This window comes from Agelaius tricolor, unplaced genomic scaffold, assembly GCF_023055355.1.
Source record: "Agelaius tricolor isolate 1412-34295 unplaced genomic scaffold, bAgeTri1.0.p SCAF_1, whole genome shotgun sequence".
In the NCBI taxonomy this organism is placed as follows: Eukaryota; Metazoa; Chordata; class Aves; order Passeriformes; family Icteridae; genus Agelaius; species Agelaius tricolor.
This window is the reverse complement of record NW_027269261.1, coordinates 113,458,213-113,477,109: the sequence shown is the minus strand read 5'-3', so window position 1 is coordinate 113,477,109 and position 18,897 is coordinate 113,458,213. Positions and strand designations below refer to the sequence as shown.

The 18,897-nt window shown below is 46.6% G+C and overlaps 1 protein-coding gene across 10 annotated transcripts in view; it reads left to right on the top strand.

The window, feature by feature from the left end:
* The window catches only part of EXTL3 (exostosin like glycosyltransferase 3), a 148,901-nt gene that overhangs the window by 73,426 nt on the left and 56,578 nt on the right, over nucleotides 1-18,897 (top strand). The window contains exon 1 of one of the 10 annotated variants that reach the window (XM_071447897.1): nucleotides 1,756-1,874. The exons of the other annotated variants lie outside the window; for them this stretch is intronic. The gene's annotated coding sequence lies outside the window, so the exon portion shown is untranslated. Of the gene's footprint in view, nucleotides 1-1,755; nucleotides 1,875-18,897 lie in introns of those variants that run through there. 10 annotated transcript variants of the gene reach the window in all.

Genomic DNA, 18,897 nt, shown 5'->3' with positions numbered 1-18,897 from the left:
CCTTCATTTTGAGGACCTCAAAGCATTTTACAAAGAACTATCCCTGCTCTGGAAAACCAGCAGAAGGTCCTGGGTACTGGAATATGTTCTCTTCCAAAAAAAACCCCCAAACTTCAGAGCTACATGGCTGAAGGGTCAGCACCCTTTCCTCCTTCCTTTCATTCTTTTATTGTGTTTAACTTGTGGGTGTTCAATGCCTTTTTTTAAATTATTTTTTTAATGCTTCCAGTTTGAATTTTTGTACGTTGCTGGCATTTCTTGCTCCCATGCTCAGATTTTATTTCAGTCAGAGCTATGAAATAGTTGAAGTCAGACCAGCACAAGATGATTAATTTTTCCTGTCTCCCAAGATCATCTTTGGAGACTATCAAGACATATGTTCTCAAATAGACTCCCTGGTAGCGTGGGGGTTATGGGAATGGCTGAGCAAGGCTGTGCCCTCTCCTTCCTGTAAAACTTGGGATGGTTGGAAGATGCCAATCAATCAATTTTGTGTAGTGCTTACATCTTTTGCTCAAAACAAATTTGTAAGATGCCTTACATCCTGCTGAACAGGAAGTAGCTTTTGCTTATATTTCTCCTCTCAGCTGCTATTTGTGACCCACGAGCTCCCTGGTGAATTCCCAAGGAATGCTGCGAGCCAGGGAACAGGAGCAGAATTCCCTGAGGTTGTTCAGAAGGGTCTGAGGCACAGCTGGGAACCAAACCCAACACCCTGCCCTTGCCTTAACTACTGTACAAGAATTTCCTCCTCCTGTGCCTCTAATAGAAACTGCAGGGCCAAATGAAGTGGGCAGATTGTAATCACTGCTGCTGAGTTATCCCAGCGGTGGAATTACTGCAGCCCTCTGCTTTTCCCTACTAATTTGGAAAGTTTGCTGCCTCTTCCCTCCCCTCCCTTCCCTCCCAGAGCTCCACCTTGCCACATTCCAGGCTCTGCCTTGTGGGAAAAAGAGCCCGAATGACCAGAAAGAGCCCAGATGTTGTGGCTGGGGGCAGGAAGCACAAGTCAGCTCTGCCTGATTTGTGAAGCTAAAAATAGTGAGAGCATTAATACAAATTTCTTCTTTCAGCTGGCTGGGCAGCCTGGCCTCTCCAGAGGCATCTTCCTTGTGGGAGCCCTGAGCACAGGGAGCAGGGCAGGCAGCTCGTTAGATTAATTCCTCAGTGCCTTGGTTCCTTGTTTTATTTGCATTACAGGAGTGCCTGCAGGCCCGAGTGCAGCTGTGTGAGCCTAAAGATGCTCGGGATGAATTTCAGAGTAAGGAAATGTAGTGAGTGACAGGGAGGGGACAGAACCTGCAGCCACGTGGCACCGACAGCAATAAACCTGGGGTGAGTTGTTTATTTTCTGTTACCAGCACAGTGAATGCCTTCAGCTCTTCCCCAGGCTCCTCACTGGGAGCTGTGGGATGCCTGGTGGATAATTGGGAAAAGCAGGCACTGTCCCCTTCCTGAAGCAGTACAGGAGGGTGGTTGCTTGGGATGGTCTGTCTGCATGGTGAATGTCCTGCACAACCTTCCAGAGTCACTCCAAATCCCCTTTTCAGCGATTTCATGTCAGGGAAAGCCAGTGGGAGAGCACATTTGGGCATCTGGGGCTCTGGGGAGTGTCTGGACAGCATTTTCCAGTATTATGGGTGGGGTGGGGAGGGTAGGAACAACGTGATCAAAGTGGCTTTTGTTCCCTGCAGCATAGATTATAGTAATGTTGCTATGGCCACAAATCTCCCTCAAATTGCTGCAGACAATTCATGAATTTCCTTTTTTATTACATCCTAACACTGAAAACCAGCGAGGCTGCCAGAAACCTCTCTCAGGGAAATCTGTAACCGCTGGAGATGTCAGGAGCTGCAGGAGGGGCTGGAATACAGGTAGTGTGAATATTGCTGTACTGGGGGATGCTGTAAAAAGGGAATCTCTTGTTGCTGGAACTTTGGGATTATTTTGAGGTGAAGTAATTAAATTAACCCAAAATATCTAGCTGCTCACTTTGATCCCATGACTCCTGATTAATTAGTTATTCCCATCTCCAGGGTAATTGGAGTACCAGCATGCCTGAGTCATAGGCAGTGCAGCCCTGTAAGCTTTATCCTGTTTTGCTTCCTTTCCCAAGGAAGCTGTGTGGTCAGGAGAGCCTCACCTGGCACAGCAGTGGGAGATCCCTGGCAGTGCTTCCTGCTGCTGCTGCAGCACATGGGAAGTTTTATTTTTTCCTCCTGTTTGTAGCTTTGCTCACTCACAAAGGAGCAGAATTCGGGTGCTCTGAGCACTGGGGGTGAGGGATTTGTGATTGGTTTCTTTCTGGTTTATGTCAGGCTGTACATCTTGTGTGAAATCACTCATCAGAAACTCTTGTCTTTGTGGGCAGAGAGGGAGGGAGAGGGGAGGAAGTCGGTTTAGGTTGCAGCAGAGCTTTCTCACCCCACAGCTCCCTGTGAATTGGTCTGTGGGGGTTCTCTCAGGGCTTGGGGAGCAGGGCTGTGAACAAGACTCCTAAACACCACTTGGTCACTGCCTTCTGTGGCCCTGGGCAAGTCATTTAGCTCTCTCTTGCTTAAATTAGCCTAATTAGTGCCTTTAAGGCATCTCAAATTTCTGGTAATTGTTGCTTCTGGTTGTACACCAAGGCAGTGACCAAGAGCCTGGGGCATGTTCAGCCTGGTTCCCTGTTGGTCTGCAGCCCAATAAACATCCAAACTCCTTTTGCTGTTTGATGTGGCAGCTTGGAGGTGATGCCTGAGCTTAGAATCCCAGAAGGTTTGGGCTGGAGGGACCTTAAAGCTCATCCCATTCCATCCCCTGCCATGAGCAGGGACACCTTCCACTGTCCCAGGTTGCTCCAATCTGGCCTGAGACACTTCCAGAGGTGGGGCAGTCACAGCTTAACCCAAAGCATGGCTGTGGCCATTCCAGCACTCAGATTGTACTGCTGTGACCTTGTTGGAAAATCAAACCTCCTCATGTTATTTTCATCCATTTGTTAGTTTGATCCCTGTTGAAACCCATCCTTGGTCCTTGTCCTCTTCTGGATCATGGGGTAGATTTTTTGGTTCCATGTGACAGAGCACGAGCTTTTCATTTCACAGGCTTAGATTCACATTTTGTGTGTCTGCATTTTGTATTATTTGAGGAACTGCCAGATTTATGCTTATTAAATATGATGGAACTTTTCTGTCCAAGAGTAGAAATCACAGAAACACAGGATTTGGGTTTTCAGGGACCCTAAAGATGGAGTTCCAACCCCCTCCCCTGGGCAGGTTGTGCCTTTCAAGTGTCTGGGTAAAGCCCAGCCAGTGTTTTGGTTCTTTCATATTTATGGTTTATTCTTCTTGGGCTGCCTGGTTTTTGTGGGTATTGTGGGTCTCTTGTGTAGTGCTTCAGCAAGGATCAGCATTTTGGGGTGACTCTACACAAAGCTCAGAGAGAAATCCTGATGATTTACTGGAGCCTCCTGGAGCGCTTCTGTGAGGAGACAGAGAAGGACAAATGTGTAGGAGCTCAGAAATGGAATGAGGATTGGGGTGGAGATGGAAAAAAGGAGGGAAGTGTCCTGGAGGAGGAATGGGGGATGAGGAGACACATTCAGTTTGTGGGCAGAGGCCATACACCCTCATTTCATTCTCTTTTTTTCTCCTGTGTTTTTTACTTCCTTCTCGTGCACTGCACCCACACTTTTCGTTAATTTCTAAGAAGAGAAATAAAATACTGAAACTGTTTTGGCAGCTTCAAAAGCAGGAAATCCACATTACTGTGGTGTGGCTTTATCAGCCCCTTCTCACACTGGTGGCCTGAGCTTTTCCACCCTCAAGTGCCCTTCCCATGGCACAGGGAGCTCAGACTGGGCTGCTGGGCCTCTCTGAGCTCCATGTCTGGCTGGAGGAATACAGACTATCCAGAATGGATGGGCTTGGACAGCTCCAGCACCCACTGACCTGCTCAGTGCAGTTCTGATGTCCCACATCCATGGTGAATTCTCATGTTCACCCCACACATGGTCTTGTAACTGATTGAGCAGAAAGATTTATGTTCAGGGGAAGTCATAAATGAGCTCTTCAGTGTGCTAAATGTTAGTGTGATGTTTTTCTTCTCCAGAACTGGAATGCTTGGCACAAGAAGGATGTGGATCTCTTAGAGTGGGTCCAGAGGAGGCCATGGAGATGCTCCAAGGCTGGAACCCCTCTGCTCTGGAGCCAGGTTGGGAGAGCTGGGGGTGCTCACCTGGAGAGGAGAAGGCTCCAGGGGTAGGTCAGAGCCCCTTCCAGAGCCTGAAGGGGCTCCAGGAGAGCTGGAGAGGGACTGGGGACAAGGGATGGAGGGACAGGACACAGGGAATGGCTTCCCACTGCCAGAGGGCAGGGATGGATGGCATATTGGGAAGGAATTGTTCCCTGTGAGGGTGGGGAGGGGCTGGAATAGAATTCCCAGAGAAGCTGTGGCTGCTCCTGGATCCCTGGAAGTGTCCAAGGCCAGGCTGGACAGGGCTTGGAGCATCCTGGGACAGTGGAAGGTGTCCCTGCCCATGGCAGGGAGTTGATTTTTTAAGAGTCTCTGACAAGATGATCTTTCAGGTCCCTTCAACCCAGACCATTCTGTGATGATTTGAGGTGTCACAAATGTGTGTCAAATGTGGGTCCTTTGTAGTGTCTCTGGCCACATTCTGCAGAGGACACAGCATGCAGCAAACAGCACACGTGGCTCCAGGTATGTTCCCTGTGGGAGGGATGGATCCATCCTCTGGTGCAGGGAATTCTCTGTCATGCAGCAGGTGCAATGTGCTGCTTCTCACCCAGAACTTGCTGATTTTTCCTCTCCTTCTTTTTCACGGAATTCTTCACTGCCAGGCTTGGGTGGGCTCAGGAGCTTTGTCATAAAAAGCTTCCAGCTCTAATCCCTCAGTGTGCCATCAAAACACAGATAAAAAATGCTACAGTTCCTCCTTGGTGTGTGTGTGGAGGCAGAGAGGGGCTGGGAGGTGGATTTTTGGAGGAAGGACTGTGTGGAAATCTTTCCCAATTCCATTCCTGTAATCTGTGTTTAACATTCTTGTTCTGTGCTTCAGCCCCTCACCTTTAACTGGAGAGCTCTGAGATTGCTTATCTGAAAGAGATGGAGGTTCATTATGTTAATTGGCTCTGAAATGACTGCAGCAAATATCAGTAATTGGTATTATTATTCTGCTCTTGTTGTGGCCTAGGGTTTCCAGGGAGCAGAAATGAATATGGAAACCTGCTCTTTGTGCTGTGCTTGCTGTCAGAACCTCACGTGAGGCTGGGGTTTCAAGAGCTGCTCAGTGATTCTGGTAGCAAAGAGTGGGACTGGTGACATGGAGAGGGGAAAGATCCCTGCTCAGAAATGTTTGTGTTTAATCCCAGCTCCAGGAGAGCCCCCTGCAACGACTGAGGGGAGTCAAAACTGTGAATGCAGCAAAGACACGGCCACTTGCCAGATGAACTATGGATGTGTGGCTGGAAAATTGATTTCAGGAGGGAGCAAGCGTGGAATAAACTGGTGCTGCCACTCCTGACTGTGCTGCCTAAAATTGTTTGGAGAAGGGATAACTCCTCCTGGCATGGTGTGTCTGCCTGCTGCTGACAGCACTATTTCTACCCAGTTATGAGATGGTTTTTCCTCAAAACTCTTCTCTCCCAGCTCTCTGCTTTGTCCAGAATGGTTTTGTCCCTCATGAGGCAGAGTGGAGCTTTCCTGCTGGTGCTGACAGGAGTGAGCTGGGGCATAACTTGATCCTCTCTAAGCTGCAAAGCAGAGCAGCATTTTGGTAATTTGCTGTAATGGGATCTCTGTGCTCAGCAGAATTTGTAATGTCAGTTGGGATTTGGTGTGGATGGGAGGACATCAGAAACAAGGGAGGGTGGCTGGATAATTCCTCCTGAGGGGCAACAGTGGGGCAGCTCTGATCCCTCTGTGAGCAGGCACAGGACACAGGGAGTGGCTGGAGCCAGGAGTGTCCAACCTAACCCAGGAAGGTTTAGGTTGGATATTAGGAAAAGGTTCTTCTCCCAGAGGGTATCAGGCACTGGAACAGCTCCCCAGGGAATGGGCACAACCCAGAAGCTGCCAGAGCTCCAGGAGAGTTTGGACAATGCTCTCAGGGATGCACAGTTGGTATTGTTGGGGTGTCTGTGCAGAGCCAGGATTGGATTCAGATCCTTGAGGTCCAACCCATGATATTCTATGATTCTATAATGGATGAGGAATTTAAGAAATTTGGGGTAGGAGGCAGAAGCTGGAGTAGGGACAGCATTAGCAGGTAAGAGATCAGCTCCACAGACAGGAAATGAGAGTGCTGGTGTTCACAGGGGTCCCAGGATGGGGGAAGAGATGACAATGTTGACTCCATGTTTCAGAAGGCTTGATTTCTTATTTTATGATATATATTATATTAAAACTATACTAAAAGAATAGAAGCAAGGATTTCATCAGAAGGCTGGCTAAGAATAGAAAAAGGATGATAACAAAGACTTGTGACTGACCCAGACAGTCCAGACAGCTGGGCTGTGATTGGCCATTAATTAGAAACAACCCCATGAGACCAATCACAGATGCACCTGTTGCATTCCACAGCAGCAGATAATCAATGTTTACATTTTGTTCTGAGGCCTCTCAGCTTCTCAGGAGAAAAAAATCCTAAGGAAAGGATTTTTCATAAAACATGTCTGTGACAAATGAGAGTGAAGGAAATGTGAAACTGCTTTTAGTTCCTTTCTTTCCAAGCCCATCTGTTTGTTTCCACTCTGTTCCCTGGTCATCCCTCGGGGTCTGGCTCTGGCAGAGGGCTGGAGGGTGACCTGCTGAGGAATGCTGGGCTGCTGTTGAGCCATGGATAGCCATGACTGGGATATGGCCAGGACACCTAGGAGAGGTTTGGGAGAGGGATGTGGCCATCCTGACTGGAGGGAGAGTAAACCATGCTCAGTGTGAAAAATGCCAATCACTTGTTTTGAAAATTTTAAAAGTTTCATAGTAATAAAATGGTTATAAAAATAGTGATACAATTAGAGTAAGAATAATTTGGACAATTTGAATTAGGACAATATGAGACAATAAATACAAAGAGTTATGGACGTCTGGTACCTTTTTCTGGGCAGCAGGAGCCTGAAAAAGGACACACATTAATAAAGGATTAACCCTTAAAAGCAACAGCCTGTTGCATATTCATACACTTCATACATGATGCATAAATTCCATTCAAACACAGGATTCTGTCTGGTCATCCTCAGCTTCTTCCTCTGAATCCTGACAGTGCCTTCAAGGTAGGAAGAAGTTCGTTTCTTCTGATAAGAGGGCAATAAATTCTTTTTCTCTGAAAGATTCAGGTGTCCTGGGGCTGCTATCTCAGTGCAAGTCCTTTCTTAAAAAAAAGTGTCTTACATAGCATGGTTTCTATTTGAACATTTTTTTATAACCTAAAACTGGATTTACCACACTACTTAAGAGAATGAATCCAGCATTACTTTCTTACACAACACATACAATATTCATTTGAATATTTGTGAAAAGCCAGTCATAAAATTCATGCATTTTTCACACTCTGTGTGTAGAGCACAGGAGTTATTCCTTCTGCATTGTGGAAGAGCAGGTGTTTGTAATGATTCCCCTCCTGTTCCCTCCTGTCCTGTAGCAGCCAGGCTGGAAGTTACCAAGGGAGTTGCTTTTTCCATCCCTGGGGTCCTGTAATCAAACCCCAACTACATTTGTCCAGACCAAATCACAAATACCTGAGGGTATTTGTATTATAATACCTGTAAATCAAGCCAGGTGCTGATTGCACTTTTACCTTCATCTACAGCTCCAAGCATCCTGGTTTCTACTCCCTGCTTTTCCAAGCATTAATTTGCTTGACAAAACCAGATCTGCATCACCTATCCAACACTGGAATCACTGCTGATGCTCATTAAAAGCTGAGTTCCACTTTTGGAGGTGCTGTGAGTTGGGAAGAGTGTTAGAGCCATGTTACAGCTGTATGGGATACTTAAAAAGAATGGAAAATACTGATTTGCAGAAGGAGAGCTGCTTGGAGGCAGTGGATGAGAACATGGTGGGCAAGGGAATCCTTTTTTTCTCTCCAGCTGCCTCGTGGATGCCTGGAGCTTTGTGAAGAAATTTGCCACAGTCTGATGCACTCATTGGGGAATTAAGGACAAACTTTGATGCTACTGTTTTAGGACTGTTTCCTTATTATTTGAATCTTTGCTCAGAAAAAAGTCTCAAGGTTTTTTTTCCGCCGTGTCTCTGAGTCCTCTCTGAGCAGCACAAGACACTGCTGACCTTTCAGCAGACTCAGATTTTCCGAAGTTTCGCCACTTTTTATTTAATTTTTTATTTTTAAAAATAAATTATTCCTCAGATTGAAGCTGGAATGATACAACTTCCACCTGGGAACTATTTTAGATGTAATTTGAAAAAACAGACTGTAAAACACACACTCATAAAAACAGTTTGTCCTTTCCAATGTACTAGAAAATGATTCTCAGCAGCCTCTTAATGCCCTCTGCTCGCCTGTATTTAAGCTCCATGGCATGCTCAGAGACACAGTTACACTGGATTTTAATACTGAGTCACACATAAATTCCCAGTATGGATCATTTGGGGGAGATTAATATGGAGAATATGTTAATAGTAAAGAATTTGAAGTCATTGCAGATTTTGCAGCGCTGAGTGTGCCCGAGGAGCTCGGTGACTGTAAAGTTGCTGTCCGGTTTGGCTTGGAAATGAGATCACTCAAAAAATGTGCCTTTAGCTTTGGAAATTCTGTGGGTGTGCACAAATATTCCTGCCTTAGAACCATGGAATCCCAGAATGGTTTGGGTTGGAAGGGACTTTAGAGGTCATCTCATCCCTTGCCATGGGCAGGGACACATCCCACCATCCCAGGCTGCTCCAAGCCCTGTCCAGCCTGGCCTTGGACACTTCCAGGGATGGAGAAGCCACAGCTTCTCTGGGAACTGTGTACCAGGGCTTCCTCACCCTCCCAGCCAAGAATTCCTTCCCAAATCCCATCTGACCCCGCCCTGTGTCCTGTCCTTGTCCCATTCCCTGTGCCTGGGGTCTCACCACCCTCCCAGCCAAGAATTCCTTCTCAAATCCCATCTAACCCTGCCCTGTGTCCTGTCCTTGTCCCATTCCCTGTGCCTGGGGTCTCACCACCCTCCCAGCCAAGAATTCCTTCCCAATATCCCATCTAACCCTGCCCTGTGTCCCGTCCTTGTCCCATTCCCTGTGCCTGGGGCCTCCTCATCCTCCCAGCCAAGAATTCCTTCCCAATATCCCATCTAACCCTGCCCTGTGTCCTGTCCTTGTCCCATTCCCTGTGCCTGGGGTCTCACCGCCCTCCCAGCTAAAAATTCTTTCCCAAATCCCATCTTACCCTGCCTTGTGTCCTGTCCTTGTCCCATTCCCTGTGTCCCGTCCCTCGTGGCACTATCCAAAGGTGTGGATCAGTTTTTTGCAGGTTTCTGGAACCCAGCTCCCCACTTTTTGCTTTTTAGCATTCCTTGTGCCTCCATCTCTAGTCAGGGCAATTTTTGGGTACGAGGCAGGAGCGAGGCACCACTTACCAGCTTAAGGATTTACCAGCTGATCCCATCAATTTTCCATAGGGTGCCACTGATTTCCCAGGCTTTGATTTGATGCTGTTTTTCATGAGCATCTCCCTCAGCCCCAGGGAGGTCCCTTGATTAAGTCATTAGTGCTCTGTGGGACCTCATGGGGAGCCCAGGCTGCCTCAAATGATGAGCTGAGACAAGAGTGGCAGCATCAGATGGATCCTGCCCCATCCCTTCTCCTTCTGGTTCTTTGTTTTTCATGGTGGGCTTGGTTACGGTGCCATTTGATTTTTGTGAGAGGGATTTTTTATGTGGAGAAATAAAATTGGGCAAGGATCATGTAAAAATAATATCTGGCCATGTTTGGCCTGCCCTTCCTCTTCTTCATCCCCAGCTTCAGGGTTTGCTGGAGACTTAAAAAAAAACACAAGCAAAACAAACCAAACACCAAATTGCTTTTGAGTAACGTGAAATCCCAATTAGGGAAATGTGAATAATGTATCACAACACACATTCATGTTCTGCCTGCTCAGAAATCCTGTTCAGATGCCTGTGCATGGGCATCTAAAGGGAATTAAAAAAAAAAACCAAAAAAAAACAACAAAAAAAAACTTGTTGGGGTGGCTGTGTGAAACCAATACCTTCATGATGGTTTTGGGTGAAAAGCAGCACTGATATGTAATTTATGGACAAATAAACTACTGAGGTCTTTCCTAAAGGACCAGGCAGCCTGAATTGGGTATTGCAGCAAAGCCAAGCAGCAGAGAAGGGTGGGTGAGGAGCCCTGAGAGGGGATTGATGGATGTTCTTAATCTGGGAGAGGGGAATGGTGGCATTCCTAAGCTTTTTCTGTGTTTGAAAATCCTGTTTTCAATTGTTCTTATCATGCCAAACTTCAGGTAGAACAGAACATTCCAACTAATTGCTTGCTGGTGCTTTTTGGGAAGACTGTAATGCAAACTGTTCAGCTGTTTTGGAGGATGAGACTGAGCAAATACATTTCCTCACAATTGAAAATAAATACAAATAAAGGCAGGGTGACCAATCCAAGTCACGGTGCCTCTGCACTTGGGAGCAATGACTGGATATTTGGCAAATACCTCATTTGCAGTTCCCATAAAAATCCACCAAAGCTGGGCCAGTTTGAAAACACTGAGGGAATAAGGGCAGGGAATTCAGAGGGAGAGGAGGGAGAAAAGCTGTATTTCTTAATCATCACTGAATGCCACCCTCGGGTTGGATCCTGTCCTCACTGTTCCCATGGACTGTGTCATTTTGGGGAATGCTGGAAACAATCTCTTCAGAAATATTCTTCCCAGAGCACTGGTTTTGAACAGCCTGGATTTGGTTTTTGTAGGGATGATGGAATTCAGTGGGACCTGCCCTCTCTGTGTGTGCCTGTATGTGAAAATACGTATTTATATCTAGGTGTATGGTGGTGAAGGTGATAAAATATCCCTGTATGTAAATGTGAAAGTGTTTAAGGATGGGGTTTGGGGCAGCCTGGGGTAGTGGAAAGTGTCTCTGCCCGTGCCAGGGGGTGGAACTGGATGAGCTTTTGGGTCCCTTTCAACCCAAACCATTCTGTGATATATTAAAATCTGAGGCATCCCCTCAAGAGCAGAAGCTGCTGGTCCTTGCCCATGGTCTGTGGCTCCTTGTGGAAGGACAATGTTGGTGCTTTAAGAGCTTCATCCTGGGCCAAATTTGTGTTGAAACAGCTTCAGAAGATTTTAGAAAACACAGCTGAACACATTTTATTTCTGTAGGAATCCAGGCTGGAGGTGGATGGTGCATTGGGCTCTTGGCTTGCAGCCTCATGGGGGACAGTGGGGATAAAAACCTTTATTTTTCTTTTGGTGGAGGTGGTGGTGACCTGCAAGAAAAACAAACACGATGAAGCATTGAAGAGTATTTTGGACCTATCTTCCTGATACAGGAAATTTTTCCTGGCACAGCAGCTGAGATGCCCACACATGTCCCCCATGCTCAGTTAACCCAGCAGGAATTAGTGCAGGAGATGCTCCTGTGTAACAAACCAAACCAACAAAAACCTGCTTGGCTTTCAGATGGAGCCTGTGGCAAAATGAGCAGAGCTCTGGACTTCACAGCCTCCTAATAAAGGTTTTGCAGGTGTTGAAGTTACAGAATTAAACACCACTGCTGGTGGCACCACCCATTGTGCCTGTGGTGACAAAAGCCTGCAGGAATTGCAGGTAACAGGAGGAAAATGTGAGAGTCCCTGAAGGATGATTTGTCTTATCTGCTGGGCAGACACTCAGATTTGCCAGTTTTTCAAGTTATTTTTGTTTGATAGAGAGCAGACAAGCAGATTCATTTTTTAAGCACCTCTTCTTGTGCTTAATCAATTTTCACCTGTCTGTAGTGAAAAGAAACTGAGTGTCAAATTTGTGCTTAAAGGGAGGAGTGGGTTCTCTGTGAGCTGCTCTGAACAAATCCATCTTTGTGTGACCAGGCAGCATCAGAGCTGTCATGAAGGTCCTGTGAGCCCCTGTCTCTGCTCTTTTTTTAATCAGGATAGGAAATAAAAGTCATGGAAAAGCTGTGATAAAGCTGTAAATGTGATCATGGGAGTTCTTAGGAGTAGCTGCATCCTGGCCCTTGTGATTTTCATCAAGTACAGAGAACAAGAAAATCTGTGGAGTTCAAAACACCAGTGGAGTAATAAATAGTTCCAAGAATATGATGAATGACTTGGAGCAATGCAGATGATTTTTAAACTGGAGGATGGAGTGAGCAGGGTGGGCTGTGCCTGGGGCAGAGGGCTCAGCCCTCCAGGAACTGTGCAAAGGTACTTGTGGTTGGACTGAGCAGCCAAATCTCCTTCAGTTCCCCAAATAACAAGTGTTTAATGCCATCTGTGTCAGCTGGGAAATAGGAACAAAGAATGGTTTTACTGCAGAAACTGAATTTCTGAAAATACTGATCAGGTGTTAGCTACGATACCCGTGTGTCAAAATAGATGTGGGAAAAGCTGGAGATCCTGCAGAAGGAGCAGCAGGGCAGCTTTTGGATCAGGGTGAAAATATCTAGAGCTGAACTTTTAAACTCTCCCACTGTGCTTATGGGTCAGGAGAGAGACCAAAACTTGAATCCCTTCTCTTGGAGAAGGTGACATTGAAAAGTAGACATGGGCTGGGATGAATCACTGCAGCAAACTCCCAGGAAGGGATGGATTTGCTGCCTCTGAATTTATCTTTAGAGGTTGAACTTGCTTTTTCTTTACCTGTGGGAATGCTGAGATATCCAGAGAGGGTGACACCAGCTTGGTGGCAGCAAGCAAAGGAAGTTTCCATTGCCTTTCTTGAAGACAAAATCTCATGGCACATTTTCTGCAGTGAAAGCAAAATGCTGTCATGGAACAGAGGGTGGCTTTGCACCATAAAATCCTGGAAATTCTTGCTTGGATCAGTTCCTTTCAAATAAATTTTGGCAGTGGGCTGGGAGCTTAGGAGAATTTTCTGGAAGGGGATTGTTGTCACTTCTATGTGTTCTTCCTGCTGGCAAAGGAAGAACTGTGCCAAGACAGATTCTGATGTGCCTCGAGTTATTCTTTGCAGCAATTCATTTACCCCTGCTGAGCATCCCTGACTTCATGGTAATTCTCTGTGCCACTCAACTGGTTTAAGGTGAAAAGGATTTGTAAAATCCCCAGCTGTTGGTTCAGGTGAAAAGGAACACCAAAAACCTTAATTTGAAGGTTCAGTTTTTATCCCTGAAAGTCTTGAGCCTCTGGAGTGTGTGCAGAGTGATTCCTTTAATAAAGTTTTTCTGAGTTAGATGGGAAAAAATATTCCTTCTTTCCTCTCAAAATTAAGTCCTAATCATGGAATCATTTAGGATGGAAGACTTCTCTAAGATTATTGAGTCCAGCTCTGCCAAAGCCACCACTGATCCTTGTCCCCAAGTGTCACATCCACACAGCATCTAAATCCCTCCAGGGATGGGGCTCCACCACTGCCCTGAGCAGCTGTGCCAGGGCTGGACAACTCTTTTGTTGATATTTTTGTTTAATAAGAAATTATTCCTAATACCCAATTGAAATATTGTCTTTTGTCTTGTTGCTCCTTGTTGATAAAAGCTGATAAATCTTGAGCCTCTGGAGTGCATGCAAAGTGGTTTCTTTGAGCCTCTGTGAATGTCTTGAGCCTCTGGAGTGTGTGCAAAGTGATTTCTTTAATAAAGTTTTTCTGAGTTAGATAAGGGGAAAAAAATCCTTTTTTCAAAATTAAGTCCTAATCATGGAATCATTTAGGATGGAAGACTTCTCTAAGATTATTGAGTCCAGCTCTGCCAAAGCCACCACTGATCTTTGTCCCCAAGTGTCACATCCACACAGCATCTAAATCCCTCCAGGGATGGGGGCTCCACCACTGCCCTGAGCAGCTGTGCCAGGGCTGGACAACTCTTTTGGGGAAGAAATTATTCCTAATACCCAATTGAAATAATGTCTTTTGTCTTGTTAGTCCTTGTTGATAAATGTAGGAGTAACAGTTCCATGGTAAATGTCCTGTTTTCCTTATCCACCCTCATTTCCACCTTGGAAATCCCTGCTCATTCCTTCTTTTCCTCTCTATGGTTTTCAGACTTGAGCTTGCTGAGGGAATTTAGGGATTTTTAAAGGGAATCTTTGTCCCTTTGGGATTTCAGTGGTCACTTGGCCATACAAAGGTCAGGGTTGAGAGTTGTGTCCCTCCTGCAGGAGGGCAAGAAAGGAGAATTTTGGCACCTGGGGTGGGCGATTGGGAGCACACAGAGCTCTCAGTGGAGCATTTCCAGCCTGAGTTATGCCCTGCCTTGTGTGCTGGAAGCCTCCTGCTCAGCTGAAGGTAAATTAATACCTTAAATCCCTTTCCCTTGTGGTGACTCAGCAGCTTTTAGGGCATCTCCAACCTGCCTAAATTTGGATCTGAGTCTGAACCCAGCCCTGCAAAGTCTGTGAAGGTGCAGGATAAGGACAAGGAGAAACTTGGCAGGTTTGGACTTGACTCTTGGGGCCAGGGAGGATAATTTCCCAATTTGTTTCTGGGAAATCACTTGGTTTTGTTCAGGTTTATGGAAGAAACTAAGAGTTTATCCTTCACCAGCCTGTTAAAATTCCTTTCTCACAGCGGGACCATAAAATCTTTGACTTTCTCTCTGCTTGCAACAACAGGTTTTGATTTCCCCGTTTGTGGGAAATTGGGGCTCTCTGGAGTTTTCTTGTGGGGATTTCTCCCCCCACAGACCCCTCCTGTGTTATCCCACTCATAATATCAGGATTCTCAAGCACCCCTTCATTTCCAGCTCTGCTCTATGTGTCCTTTTCTGGAGGATTAATGTGCTGGGTAACCTCTGTGCATAAACAATCCAGGAGCAAATGCTGGAGAGCAAATGCACTTAATGGACCCTGATGGTTTTTTGGCCATTTTTATGGGACATGATGCCTGATTAGCCTGGGAAATTTTTCTGCTCTTAAATATCAGAGCTCACAATGTTTTGTGTTGTCCAAACATCTGCTGGACTTTGGCATCTCCTTAATGGCACTTGGAGTGGGAGTGCCAGGAACGCTTTCCAGAGCTCTGGATCTGGGCTTGTGTTGCTCTGTCTCCATCAGGTTGGAGAATCCCAGGAATTATTTCCTGGTCATATTTCTGTATTAGGTAGTAATATTTGTCTGCATTAATGGAGGAGAATGAGTTTAAATAATTGTACTGAAACCAAATTTTAGATTTGCAGTGGCACGTCTGACAGTAGGAGAAATAATGGTGGTGCAGGCAGGTGAGGGAAAGAAAAAAACAGTCTGGATAAGAGCCTTGAAAGAAGAGAAAATAGGGAAGCAAGTGGAGATAATTGTCAGGGAAGAGTGAGATGGAAGCAGATTGGGATGTTTTTGTGACCAGGAGTAAAGGAAAAAGCTTTTTGGTGAACTGTGCGAGGATGAGCAGAGGAAAATGGACAAATTTCTCTGGCTGGTGACAAGATGAGGTGAGAAAATAAAACTGAGAGCATTAAAATATCCCAAGATGCCATTTAGTGCTGTGTGTTCCCTCCCCCATGAACAGAGATTGCTCCAGGCCACCTGGGGCTGCAAATTCTCCATCCCTGTTTCCTGTGGGGCAGGAGGAGATCTGTATACATATCTGAGAGGCTGGGTTTAATTTCCAGGAGGATGTAGGTCTTGTTTATGTTGGAGCAGCAAGCAGGAGAGGCCAGGAAGAGACCATGTGTGTAAGAGCAGGGCTGGATTCCCTGTGGAGCAGAGGAGCCTTCCTGGGCATCTCTCCACAGCTGCTCTCTGCATCAGGCATGAAAAAAAAAAAAGAAAAAAAGGCAATTAAAATGTTCTTTAGAAAGGATAACACCAGCAAAGTTCTGTTTCAAAGGATGGAAGGCTCCTTACCCACTAAATTCATCCCATCACACAGATTCCTGTGATCTCCAGGGACTTTTAGGAGCTGCAGCTCACCACATCAAAGGAGTGTCCGTGGGGCTTGGAGTGCAACCATGGAATATTCAGGTGCCATAGGGAGTTCACAAGGCTCTGAGTCCGTGCCCAGGGAACAGATATTCCCTTGCTAAGACACCATCTGACAGCCTCCCCCTTCCAGACAGCTCTGCATCAAAGGTGACCTGGAAAACTTTTTTTAAATACATTAAAACATGTCCCAGACTTAAAAATGCCAAAGTCCAGGTTTAAGAACTTTCCCTCTGCTTAAAAGATGTTTCTTTGAAAGGAAGTTTTGCTTGTCCTCACAGATTTTAAGCTCTGGGAACCATGGACCTCTCCTGGCACCATGTCTGCATGTGCTGAAGGGGGACATGGAGGGACCCACAGCAGGGGACAGCTGAGAATGATCCATGCTCCAAAACTTGGGTGGCATCATGTGATATCCTGCTGGCTTTCCACTTGCCAGAGGGCAGGGCTGGATGGGATTTTGGGAAGAAATTCTTGGCTGGGAGGGTGGGGAGGCCCTGGCACAGGGTGCCCAGAGAATCTGTGGCTGCCCCTGGATCCCTGGCAGTGCCCAAGGCCAGGGTGGATGGGGTGAGGATGAGGATTTCTCTCCTCTGCCCGTGGCACAGAGTGCCCAGGGTCCTGCAGTGTCCCCTCTGTGCTGAGTCAGGATCAGTGCAGGTCCCTGTGAGCCCTTCCAGCCTTGGCTCTCCCTCTCTGCAAGCACCCCAAGAGCCGGTTTGGGGTGACCCACGTGTACTTCATGGCTCGCTGTGTGTGGGTAGGAGATGGGGACCTCAGGAAAGCTCGGCAACCTGGGGGACAATGGGGACACCAGGCTCAGTCCCACCATTGTCTGCTGCCCAAAGCCCTGCAGAGCTTTGACCAGGAATGGCCCTTGTTCCTGTGACCTGGAATGGCCCTGGAATGGCCCTTGTTCCTTCCACCCTCCCACAAAGGACCTGTTCCAGATTGCAAGGCAAGATGTGTTCTGTCACCATCTGTATGGCAGTTGTCATGTCAAGTGGGCCGTTGGCCTTATCTCTTCCACACCCACTCCTCCCTCGGGAGGGACATCTGCTGATAACAGCTATTGAATGTCCCTGCATGACTGATAAGAACGACAGCATCCCATTGGGAGATGTGAGCCCAGAGGGAGGAGCCAAGCATTCCTACCTGGATATAATCTGGAGATTCTGGAATACCAGCACAGCTTCTCCACTGGATTCCCCAGAGGAGCAGCAGCTGCCTCTTCTGGATCTTTGGAGGAAGACGACCTGTGACTGTGTTCACAGGGGTCTGAGGATGAGGGAAGAGATGAGGATCTGACCCCATGTTTCAGAAGGCTTGATTTATTATTTTATGATATATATTATATTAAAACTATACTAAAAGAATAGAAGCAAGATTTCATCAGAAGGCTGGCTAAGAATAGAAAAAGAAAGAATGAATAACAAAGGCTTCTGTCTCGGACAGAGAGTCTGAGCCAGCTGACTGTGATTGGCCATTAATTAGAAACAACCCCATGAGACCAATCACAGATGCACCTGTTGCATTCCACAGCAGCAGATAACCATTGGTTACATTTTGTCCCTGAGGCCTCTCAGCTTCTCAGGAGGAAAAATCCTAAGGAAAGGGTTTTTCATAAAAGATGTCTGTGACAACTGCCCCCTTTTCTACAGGATCCCTGCTCCAGCAGAGCCACACCTGACACTGCAGGAGGGCTGCAGCCACATTTCCAATGGGACTGCTACCAACACCCTGACCCACAGGGTGTCAGGTTGGGTTCTGACTCTGGCAGTGTTGTTTTAGTTTACTGCATTGTTTATTTTATCCTTTTATTTTTCTGCCCTATGAAAGAGCTGTTATTTCCTGCTCCCATATTTTTGCCTGAGAGCCCCTTAGTTTAAAATTTATAGCAATTCAGAGGGTTTACATTCTCCATTTCAAGGGAGGCTCCTGCCTTCCTTTGCGGACTCCTGTCTTTCCAAACTGAGACAGTAACATTTCCCTGTTTTCCTGGGATAGTGTCCCTAATGGGATGTGGAATGGAGTGCCAGGCAAGCAGCCAGCAGACATCTCAGCATCTCTGTGTTCCTCCCCTCCAGCCCTGCAGTGTCCAGGGCAGCTGACTGAGGCCACCACTGAACGAGTGAGTGAACAGAGCAGCCCCTCATGTCCCAAACCTGAGCTGTGCTCCCATCTGGGAGCATTTAAAAAATCCCACTTTTACAGCACTCCATGGCATTCAGTAACAAATAAATCCCACCAACCTGGGGAGGGTTTTACTCCAGCATGTATAAAGGAGAAGTTGAAGTGACAGGGAACTTCCCTTCCCAGCTTTTGTGGGGACAACACAAACCAGCAGAGCAGAAAGACATCCAAAACATCCCTTTTCAAAGCAGCAACAGATCTTTGTGTCAAAGGAGAGATTTCACAAGGATGGGCATGGCTGGATTCATGGCAAAACAATCAATGGGGATGAAAACCAACATTTCCCACCAGCCTGGGGTGGTGAGGCTGGTCCCTGAGTTCAAGGAATTAATTTTATTTTGATCATCCATAGGGAGGAGTCCAGCAGAACCCTGGGGTGCTGCTGGGACAGGAATCTTCCAAACATTTCTCCTCTGGCCAGCACTTCTGGAGGCTTTCCTGGACTGGGTCTGTGCCAGCCTCCTTGTGCTCCAGTTTGTCACCTGCCTTGCTGTGTCCCAGCAGAAGTGACAGAGCACTGCTGGCTCCTGATGGTGGGAAGAGTTTCTGTGTATTCCTGGGGTTTGGCAGAACTGCAGAAATCAGCATTTCCCCCGTGTTTTATTGTTTTATGGATCCCCCTCCCCTTCTGCCAAGTGGGAATAACATTGCAGAAAGTGC